The following is a 9,852-nucleotide window of genomic DNA, read 5'->3' on the forward strand; positions in this document are numbered from 1 at the left end:
AATTTTAATAACGAACATACAATTGATTTTAATACAAGTACAAAAATAGAGTAAACATTTAAATTAAGATGCAGAGAGGAGGAATCGCAGCTAAATAAATGTATAGTTTACACTGAGAAGACGGACTCACTTAACCTAATAGAATTTGAGTGATGCTATGGAATCATTGGCCAGTTTGGATCTGTCAGAAATGAAATGACAATCATATGTTTCATAATAATTTTCTGGGGTTCACTGTTATGGTAGAAAAGATCAACTGGGAGCCACGAAAACCACCTTTATCTCTGAATATAGTAAACTGCATTCCTGGAGAGAGTGCAGCAATTTGTGTCACCATCAAGGACTTGAAAGATGCAGGGGTGGTGATTCCTACCACATCGCTGTTCAAATTGCCTGACTTGGCCTGTAGAAGACAGATCTTGGAGAATGACAGCAGATTATTATAAACTTAGTGATTCCAATTGTAATCGGTGCTCTGGATGTGATTTTGTTGCTAGGGCAAAACAAAACCAAGCCTCCAGTGCAGTCATTCCCTAAGGCGATCTGTCTCCTACCTGTCGGCCATTTATTACTGTTGAACCACTTCCTTTATGGGAGGGGCAGCACTCTGTTCTCACTGAAATAGACACTTTATATATTTTCTTTCTCTGCAAATGAAATTTATGCCAAATTCACCGTCCATGGATTTACAGAATGGCTTATCCTCTGTCCTGGTAATCCACATAGCATCCCTTCTGCCGAAGGAAGTCTTTGCATAGAAATGAAATAAGGCAATGGAACCATGCTCATGGAATTCACCAGTCTTACCCTGTCCTCATCCTAAAGCCAGTGGACTGATACAATGGTGGAATGGCTGTTTGAAGATTCATTTATGGCACCAGCTCAGTGGCCAATGCCATACCTTGTGCAGCTGAAGCAATGCTTTCAGGATGCTGTATATTCTCTCAGAAAATAATATAGATGATGCTCTTTCGCCTACAGCCAGGATCAATGGGACTGGGAATTAAGGTGGTGGAAATGGGAGTGGCTTTCATTATTATCCAATTTTTACTACATGTGCCCAGGGGTAACCAAACAAATCTTTGTAACAATTATTAAAATTTATGAATTAATATACTGAGTTTACTAGAATTATTTAGAAAACAGAAAACAATGTAAAAGGTTCTGTTTCATAGCTGGATTTAAAAAAAAACACCCCACACCCCACTTAGAATACTCATAAATCTTGGGAAAATTCCTCAAACTTTGAGCCTTTTCATCTATAAAATTGGTATCCTTGCATCTATCCTACCTATAGCATAGAATCAAATATGCAAATCAGTTTTGTAAACTGTACAGGACTAAAGAAATGCTAACTAGGGTTTTTATATCTTTTTTAAAATTTATTATTATATTGATTGCTTTTATTTATTTATTTTTTAAATATATTTTATTGATTTTTTACAGAGAGGAAGGGAGAGGGATAGAGGGTTAGAAACATCGATGAGAGAGAAACATTGATCAGCTGCCTCCTGCACACTCCCCACTGGGGATGTGCCGGCAACTAAGGTACATGCCCTTGACCGGAATCGAACTTGGGACCTTTCAGTCCACAGGCCGACGCTTTATCCACTGAGCCAAACCGGCCAGGGCTATATTGATTGCTTTTAGAGAGACAGGAAGGGAGAGAGGAAAACATGGATTTGTTGTTCCACTTATGCATTCATTGGTTGATTCTTATATGTGCCCTGACAGAGGATGAAACCCACAATCTTATGTGTCAGGACAATGTTCTTTTTTTTTTTTTTTTTTTTCAGGACAATGTTCTAACCAACTGAACTAGGTGGCCAGAGCCTGTTTTTATATCTTTGATCTGAGTGCTTCAACTATAATGTGGGGACATTTTTGTCACTGAATGACTATAACAAAGCATTTTTACCTCCTTATCCATTTTCTAAAGAAAAATCAGAGCCAAAACTTGCCACTTACTTCACAAACCTATTATGAGGATCAAAGACCGAATGTTACAAATTCATAAAACTCTCATCCTAAGAGACATACCACTAGATATTACAACAGCCAAAAGAAATTTTAAAAACAAAGTGTCATGTATCATTCTGTACTCATCAACATAGTAGTAGTTCTGCTCATTGAAAGCCTGCTGTTGAAGAAGTCTCAGCAACTTTTAAAAAGTCAGTGACACATTTCGCAAACACCGAATGTGCCGGTGACTCTCCCCATAACCTTCACCTTAGAGAATTTAGAACAAGAGCTTAATAGGAACATTGACTCTGTGTGTTCTTGTGAAATGGGGTCATGTTGTTTTCGCTTTTTTTTTCAATGTAGCTTCACACCTAACAGTCCCGAAATTTAACTGCATATCAGAATTCCCCGGGAATCTACCCCAGATCTATTGAGACAAACATAATACAAGGAGGAGTCCTGGACACAGTGTTTTGAACAAATTCCAGGTCCCTCTTATGTGATTAACCAAGCATTTCTGTCTGCGGACCACCGGGAACCTCTGGCTCATCTTGCCTAAGTGCTGCTTTTCTCCACTTTTAGTGCTCTTTCCTTTACTCGTGGTTCTGTACTTCCCAGGTCCCCAAAGTCAGGATGAAATCTATCTGATACATCATTAACACCCTAGTGTGATTTAGTTCAACGTGCCATTTCTTCAGAAATGCTAATGGTGGTGTCCGAGACTCCAAGATAGCTTGGGTGTGGGGGTTGTTGAGGAAGGAGAACTTTGCTTCTTGGCCCCCAAAATGACATTACTTAGGGAATAGCTTCTTTTCAGTACCTTCCCATAAAGTCAGGCCTACATATAAATTATGCATCACTATACAGAGATGAATTTCAGGAAGAGAGTGGGAGTGAAGTCAATGGAAAATCTGGGTAACACCTGGAATCTTGACTTGCAAGTCCCTACACAGCTTCCTGTTTGTTTTTTTTTCTTTTTTTAAGTTAGAGGAAATGTTTGAGATCTTTCTTAGGGAATAGTGACTGGATTGTTCTCGAAGGAGTCATTTAACATGGGCTAAATCCCCACCTGGCAGGGATGTTATAAAAGGAATTTAATCACTGGATTAGAATCTCTCAATAACCTTTAAATTCTTTTCTATCCCGAAGACCTCTGATCAATTGACATAGCACACACACACACAAAATATTTTTTTTGGGGGGGGGGGGTTGATATTTCCATAAGGCTTATAGAAGATACTTTCATGATAGTAAGATTTCCATAGGAAGTCTAAATAGTTCTTGAAATTGCTCTCATGGTCTAGGCCAGTGGTTCTCAACCTGTGGGTCGCGACCCCTTTGGCGACCGAACGACCCTTTCACAGGGGTCGCCTAAGACCATCCTGCATATCAGATATTTACATTACGATTCATAGCAGCAGCACCATTACAGTTATGAAGTAGCAACGAAAATAATTTTATGGTTGGGTCACAACATGAGGAACTGTATTTAAAGGGCCAGAAGGTTGAGAACCACTGGTCTAGGCACTCCTGTTTTCTCCTGTGAATTATAGCATCAGCCCCTTTACTATCTCTGGATAACAGGTCTCTAGTCCTATAATTCCTTCTCCAAACTATTGCCAAAGTCCAATTTCTAAATGTAAATCTGCTTATATCACTTTCCTATTTCAATTGTCACCCAATTATTTTCCAAATAAAGTTCAAGTTTCTTACAATGCATGTAATAAGGCTTTTGATTGATCTGACTTCTATTAGCCTTTTCAAAATTCCCATTATGTCAGCATTCCTGCTGCAAACCATTTGCAACTTCTTGAATTTTCTAGATCCTCTTATGCCTCTGGGGTTTTCTAAAAACTCTCCCCTCTAACTATGACAGCATTCCCTCCTTCATTTTGCTAATCTTTATTTATTCCTTCCAGATCCAACTTTGGTGTCAAGTCTATTGAAATCATCTCTGATCCTTAAGAGTGTGAAAGTGTCCCTCCTTTGAAGTCCAATAGTATCCTGATGTACCTCCTCATATCAGTAATTGCAATGTGTTGCAATTGATTTTTTTTTTATCCGTGTCCTTTAATAACCTGTGAGAGACTTGGAAGTGGGGACTACTTGCATTTATATATTTCTCAATGTCTAGAATAAGGAATGCATTGGTAAATATTTCTGAAAGTAATGACTCTCAGAATAGATGAGTCCTGACTCCATGATCTTACTAAAAGCATGAGGTCAGATTCATGGTCAGCCTTCAAGAAAATTGTTACCAGCAGAAATTGTAATGAGTGAAAACAAACAAACAAAACTGTGGGGGAATACCTCAAAGGGCCAGGCCACACTGAAGGAGGGAACCCTATTGCGATATAGTGCAGCACACAAATTCTGAACGGAAAGGAAACAGCGAAGGTCATAGAAACATCCACGAAGGTGTGAAAAGTGGTATGGAATGGGAGTGGAGTTGGAAATACAATTACTTTCTTGAGTTTTTCTAAAAAGGGATAGTTCTTGTGATAGCTTAGTCTCCAACTATGCCATGTTCTTGAATTAAAAAACCTAGAAAGCAGGTCCCACAAAGTACTGTTTATCTTTTTCCCCTTGTAATTTTGAGGATTAATTTGTGATTACAGTAGTAGGTAGAATAATTAATTTGTTTAAATGAAGTACAAGTGATCATAATGGAATTATATACTAGGTGAATCATTTCCCATGCCACCCTACAAATGACATTGTATTTGCTTAAGGGACTTCAATATAAATTAGGTGCCATATGAGTACTTTTAGCAGCCACTAGTAAATGTTTGTTATAAATGGAGCCTACAAATGCAGTCAAATTAAAAATATATATGAAGATTATTAGAAAATACAGGTTTCTATATTTACTGAAAAAATGTCTTATCCAGTGTCCAATTTACCATTAGCTTTTTCATTTTTGTTGCTTCTTGGCCAAATAAAAGTGTTATTTCTAAAACACGCATTATATCACTAAATCCCCCCACACAAATATATCAAATAGTCTACTGATTTAAATTCAATAATCATTTATTAAATACTGATTATGAGCAAAAAACTGTAGGTCCATATGTACATGTATGAGGTATACAGTATACATATGTATGTGATATATTTGCACTTGTATATATGTATTATATAGATAGATGTAAAGATTTTATTATGACACAGTACATTATCCTATATAATAAAAGGATAATATGCAAATAGACCAAACGGCAGAACAACCGGACAATCAATCAAAGCGTAATGTTTTAATGATATGCTAAGGTTGCTCAATCGCTCGCTATGACATGCACTGACCACCAGGGGGCAGACAGTCGACCAATCGCTATGACGTGCACTGACCACCAGGGGGCAGATGATTCAACTGGTAGGTTAGCTTGCTGCTAGGGTCTGGCCAATCAGGACTGAATGAGATGGGCTGGACACGCCCTGGAACCCTCCTGCAGTCCCTCCCTGACCCCATCATGCACCAGTGGGGTCCCTCGCCCTGGCCTGTGCCCTCTCGCAATTCGGGACCTTTTGGTGGATGTCGGAGAGCTGGTTTCAACCTGATCCTGCCGGCCACTTTCCTTGGGAAGGCGCCAGATGCAGGGTTCATGGTTGGCGAGTGCTGCTGTGGCAATGTGAGCCTCTCCCGATTGGAACTGATTGGGTGTGAGCCCACAGCACGCACAGCGGGTCCGGGATGAGCAGGAGCTGCAGGTAGGAGCTGCAAGCAGCATTAGACTGCAGGTTTTGGCCCGATCCCTGCAGGCCACCCAGAGGGACTGCACCCGTGCATGAATTTGTGCACTGGGCCTCTAGTTTTAAATATAGTGGGGGAAAACAGACTAAATAGGTGCTTCCAAGATCTTTTTACAGTGATGATTCTCATTCCTCTGATGTCCTTCAGACCAGTAGGGTATTTATCTGCCCTACAACATAGAATATGCTTGAACAGACCTCTTGGAACTTAACCTTCAGTGTGGTATTTTCTAATATCATATAATTTATTTTTAAGAAAAATTTATTTTCCTGGGGAGGATGCTTAACTCCTTAGATACATTATCTATATATATAAAAGCCTAAGTGACCCAACAACTGGACAACCAGACAACCGGATGACCGGCCGGTAGCTATGATGCACACTGACCGCCAGGGGGCAGATGCTCAACACAGGAGCTTCCCCGATGGTCAGTGTGCTCCGCTCAGCTGACAGACGGGCAGCTGCGGAGGTACGAGTCTCTCCTGTGGAGATACTCCGCTGCGCACCCGAGTGGCGGTGGTGGCAGGCACAGCGGAGCCGGGATGCCCAGCCTAGGCTCTGGCTCCTCCCTGGCTGCCTGCTGCTTCCTGCACTACTTCGTGTTGTGGGAGATCCACACGGACAGTGGACTGGAGCCCAACAGGCTGGTGGGTAAGGCTGGGCTGCGGTGTCGCAGAGGTCCACTGATCCCCACAGCCCAGGCAGAGGGACCCCACTGGTCCACAAATTTGTGCAACGGGCCTCTTGTTAACAAATAAATATTGAGTTGGTTGCATGTCAATTATATACTGAGGTGGAATCAGAGAGAAGGGAAGAAACAGAATTAAAGTACAACAATAACCATTTCCTTTAAACAATATTTAAGAAAATAATAATAGTCACCATTTAAAAGGTTCTTTCTGTATGCCAGATACCTCACAACTCTATGTGGTAGTTAACACTATCTCTGTTTTTATAACTTAGGAAATAAAGCTCAGAGAGATTACGTAATGACCAAAGTGGCAAAGACAGTGACATAGCCAATTATCAGTGTCTGACTCTGAAGTCTTATGTTTTTCCTATTTAAGCTATGTTGTTAAATAGAAAATTATTCTTCCAAATATAGCAAACTTACCTTTTCCTTCCAGTATCCTTTGTTTCTAGTGACACAGGATCTCATTTGTCTATTATGCTTCCCTTTCCTTTTGCTCTCAATTTGTAAACGTGCTGGCTTGAGAACATCCTTTGATAGCAGGTGGAAAACTTGTCAAAATTCCAAGGACAGGGGAGTTACCAAATTTAAAAATGATGAAACACAGACTATGTCTTAAAGGATACACAAGAAACTGGTAACTATCAATCCCTGAGAAATGGATGGTTAGAGGACAGTGGGTGGAGGCAAACTTTATGCGTTTGTGCACATGTATGTGCATATGTGTATGTAATCTTTCATGGCTTTTTCATAAAACTATATTCATGTATTTTAAAGAGATGATTGTTAATAATGATGCTTACTAACAAAGACTTCTTGGTCTTTCGAACCTTGTGTGTGTAAGGTGATGCTCAGCGCCTTGGTCTCTGGCTGCACCCTAGCTTTGGCCCTCAGAGGAAAAGCTAGTTGATGGGAGGAGAGCTCAGTATTCGACTAGCAGAAAGCACTACCACCTTATTTTGTAAATATGCCCGAGGATGCCAAAGTCCACCATTCCACTTTCTATATAGTCTCAATGTGAGCTTTACACAGTAATCCTGAGTCAACACCCACAGAGTTCAATTTTGTGACTGCCTCATCTATCTGGAGTAAATCAGTTCCTTATAATAATTGTGTTGACATTGTATTCTGAGAATTCCTTCAGGAATATAGTTCACATTTCCAGTCTTGTTCCATTTTTTTTTTTTTGCCATGAGGGGAAAATAGGCATTAATTTAAAATAATCCTTTTATTTTTATTTAAATTACTGTTTCTTGCCAGTAAAAATTAAAGCTGTCCACTTTTTTGTTTTAAACTGAAGTCTTTCAGAGAAGAGAGGAGAGAAAGGTATAGAAAGGCAATGATGCGAGAGAATCATTGATTGGCTGCCTCCTGCACACCCCCCCAATGGGGATCAAGCCCACAACTAGGGCAAGTGCCCTTAACCTGAATGGAACTCGGGACCTTTCAGTCTGCAGGCTGAGGTTCTAGCCATTGAACCAAACGGGCTAGGGCAAAGCTGTCCACTTTTTAACTTTGTATGGGGACAGTTACTAGATTTTATCATGATGATTTTATCATGGTAGGTACTGTATATAAATGTTGAGTCACCTGAAACTAATATAAAATTCTCAATTACACATTAATTTAAAAGACAACTTTCAGCTTTAATACTTAGGTGTGACTTCTGATTGTAATCTGCAAGGTTTCAGTCTATGTATTTAGAGTTCTATTTCATTTAAATAACGAATCAGCTACTCTCTTTCCCAGAGACCTATTTTAATTTTAACGAGTGAGGATGCTGCAGTATTTAGGTTTGTTAGTCTGTCACACATTGATTGTAAACAGGTATATTTTTTTCCTTCATGGAAGGATTTTCCAAATGCAACCTATGGGAGAGACATAACAATTGGCTAGCATGGACTAGTTAATAGTGAATATAGGCCAACTGATAAAGCTAACCTAAGAAACATTGCAAATGTGGGGCTCTAGTGGATCAGTTTTTGCTGTCAGATAAAAGAATGAAGTAGTGATAGTGGTGATAAAACGTGCCTCTTTGTGTTCCCTTGGAAGTAACTGGTATTCTCTTGTATCTCTCTACTCAACATAATAAACTTCTTCCTTTAATCTTGGGTGATGAATAGCACCTTAATCGCAGGTTACACAAATGGGCAGCATTTCTTTATGGTGCTTGACTTCAATTCCTTTTCCTTTTGCCACCCTAGGCGTATTGACATCCATGTTCATGATTTTTTTTGGTTTCTTTCAAATGCAAAGAAGGCTGTGGAATGGGACCCTTTGAGATGAACTTAGCCTCATTGCATATCAGAAGAAAAGTATGTTCACCTCTAAGAATTGGGGGCACAGACAATAAAGTGAGTTCCTTAATTTATTTATTAGATATCAGAACAAACATCCCCATCCAGCTCCTCTCCCAGGTCACAATAATGTGCTCTTTAGATCTAAGAGGGCTTCATTTGAACATTCTTTCCTAGTGAAGGGAGATGATTGTTTTTCTCCTTATCCTCCCTCAAATTGGTGTTTCTTTTCACCAATTTTGACTAGCTCAACCTCAGAAATTCTTGTCAGAGGAGTAGGCTGACACCTATCAATGCTACTCTGTATATATATAAACTTTCCCAGGGATGAAAAGTCACCCCCATCCTCTCTTCCCAACTCCAAGTAACAATAACAGAAAACACCACCCCCCTCACTAACCTGGCTTCAAATCCTGTTGATTCTAGCTCATTAAAAAAAAAAAAAAAAAAAAATCTCTCCCCATTGCTGGTGTGGCTCAGTTGGTTTAGTGTCTTCCCATATACCAAAAGGTGGTGGGTTCGATTCCTGTCAGAGCACATACCCGGGTTGCAGGTTCAATCTCTTCCTTTCTCTTTAAAAGTAAATTAAAAACAACAACAGAAAACCTCTCTCAAATCTTCCCTCTTGCCCTGCTGGTGTGGCTCAGCGGTTGAGTGTCAACCTATGAACCCGGAGGTCATGGTTCTATTCCTCCTGGTCAGAGCATATGCCTGGTTCCTGGTCTGGATCCCCCATCATGCAGAAGGCAGCCAATCTCTGTCATCATTGATGTTTCTTTCTCTCCCTCTCCCTTCCTCTCTGAAGTCACAAAGATTTATTTATTTTTTATTTTTTAAAATATATTTTATTGATTTTTTGCAGAGAGGAAGGGAGAGGGATAGAGAGTTAGAAACATCGATGAGAGAGAAACATCAATCAGCTGCCTCCTGCACACTCCCTACTGGGGATGTGCCCACGACCAAGGTACAGGCCCTTGACCGGAATCGAACCCAGGACCCTTGAGTCCGCAGGCCGACGCTCTGTCCACTGAGCCAAACTGATTAGGGCAAAAGATTTTATTTTTTAAAAAGAAAATGAAAGCAAGAGTAAGTATGGGCAGAATCCCTAAATCGTGATTTATAGTGATAATCTGTTAGGGATACCCATTTTC

The sequence above is a fragment of the Myotis daubentonii genome, chromosome 1 (genome assembly GCF_963259705.1).
Source record: "Myotis daubentonii chromosome 1, mMyoDau2.1, whole genome shotgun sequence".
NCBI classification, from domain to species: domain Eukaryota; kingdom Metazoa; phylum Chordata; class Mammalia; order Chiroptera; family Vespertilionidae; genus Myotis; species Myotis daubentonii.